This window comes from Octopus sinensis, linkage group LG29, assembly GCF_006345805.1.
Source record: "Octopus sinensis linkage group LG29, ASM634580v1, whole genome shotgun sequence".
Classification (NCBI taxonomy): Eukaryota; Metazoa; Mollusca; class Cephalopoda; order Octopoda; family Octopodidae; genus Octopus; species Octopus sinensis.
In genome coordinates this window covers 9,313,384-9,315,617 of record NC_043025.1, presented here as the reverse complement: position 1 = coordinate 9,315,617, position 2,234 = coordinate 9,313,384, and positions in this window count along the sequence as shown.

Sequence of the window (2,234 nt, the reverse complement as noted above, 5' to 3'; positions counted from 1 at the left end):
TATGTATGCATGTATGTGTGTGTGAGCGTGTGTATGTATGCATGCATGCATCCATGAAAATTTGCCCGGTTTATAATTGTTACATATGTATATACATGGAGGGGTCTTCCGTCGAAGACGACGAATGACCCTTCAGCCGAACGACCTGCAGAATGAATTGTTTAGTGATGAAATCTTCGTGCTGCACATTAGCTCACTTTGTCCATCAAATCGATGTTGTCAGAACAGGTGCACTCAATGCCACGGGTCAGGTGTTGAAGTGATCGCAAAGCAAGTGTCCTTTCTCTCTTTTTTTTCTCTCCTTTTTTTCTCTCCTTGTTTCTCTCCTTGTTTCTTTCTGTCTCCCTTTCTGTAGAATAGCGTAGGCTCGAAACGTAAACCCTTTTTCTATTCCTGGGCGTTATACTAATACATCTGGTTGTTTTGTACACCACCTGTCTTCGTCTTTTGTCAGTGACGACGACGCGGTTTCCAGTTGATGCAATCCACAGAACAGCCTGCTGCTCGTGAAATTATCTTGCAAGTGGCTGAGCACTCCACAGACACGTGTACTCTTAACGTAGTTCTCAAGGATTTTCAGCGTGACACAGAATGTGACCACGCTGGCCCCGTTTGTATTACAGGTACAATTCATTTTTGTCAGCTGTGTGGACTGGAGCAATGTGAAATAAAGTGATTTGTCTTAGGGACAAAACGCGTCACCATGTATCGAACTCTTGACCTTACGATGAGGTTGCTAATGAGAGAGAGAGAGGAGAAAGAGGGAGATGGAGAAATAGCGAGAGAGAGGGAGAGAGTTTACTAAAACTGTCCTTCATTTTACTTGAAGATACTTGGCTGTTATTTCTAGCATACTGTGAGACCACTTAGAGGATAATACTTTACAGATACTTCTTGACGTGCTCTTCGATTTTGGATGACAAATAATGCAGATTCAAGGCCACTTAGCCGTTCTTTCGAAGACCAAATGAGCAAAACGATCGCATGCATCTGGCGACTCGATTTGGCGTTTAGGGTCCTGCTTAGCAGAGCGACTACACACAGGGATGTTCTTGAGTGTCGCCTGGGAAGCCACACGATCCACTTTACGAGACACGGTGTCACAGGATGTAGGGGCTGTGCCGTACGAGGCAGCGATTTTAGTCTTATCCTTCGACACAAGCCATACACTCGAACGATCGACCACGCCTTCCACCGAGGCAACATCGTCCGCAGCAGTTAACCGTGACGATTGAGTGGAGGAACAAACTCGATACATTGGCCAAGGATCAAAGTCAAATGGCGCAGAAGACGGCTGCAACCTTCGGGTGAAGCTCCTTCTAAGAATAGTTCTTCGAGAAGTACACGCATCCGTGTCCGTCTTTGCAGCCGACCCGAAACTTGGACCTTCTTTCCGCCATGATCAGAGTAATCACCAGCGTCGGCTTGTGTGTGTGCATGTGTGTGTGTGTGCGTGTATGTGTGTGTGTGTGTGTGTGTGTGTGTGTGTGTACGTCCGCCACTACAAGTGTGCACATATATGTATACATTTACTAGTAAATGTACGGGTCTGTCTGGTCGCCTGAAGGCTGAATCTGCAGCCCAGCGTGCTAGACATAAAGCATACACCAAACAGTCTCCCAAACGACACCTCCCTAGATCTTAAAGTAACCGTGATGACAGATCTTTATTGTCATAAACCGTAGGACTGTAAGTGTTTACGGCCTACGTGGATCAGGGTGAACGTCGTTGTCTACGCCTCTGTGAGGATTATGTGCGTGTATTTGTGCCTGTGTAACCCCCCCTATTAGCAAGTATAATACCCCTCCTCCCTTTAAACTTAATACAGTCTAATCCTTCTCTTACAGGTCTCACCCTATGTCTGTTTCTTTCCCAAATACTTTCTCTTGTATATTTTCTTTCCTTTCCAATAGTTTATACGTCTGCATTTACAATTCTTTACAATTATTGTTTATGAATAGGATAAGGACAATCGTAGCAAAGTCGGATTCCCTAATGAAGCGGGCAAAGAACATGATTGCCTGAACTAAATATTTTTGGTGGGAAGTGATGTAACACAATATGATGCGCAGCATCCCACACCCGCAAGGGTCAGTCGCGGGATGGGTGGAAACAATCATCATACAAAATAAAAACTAATACCAAATCCTTCTTCTGTTTCATTAATCGATTATTATCTCAACTAACTCTGTGGAATTCCTGAAGTAGATCCAACGGAAATATACCCCAAGTGC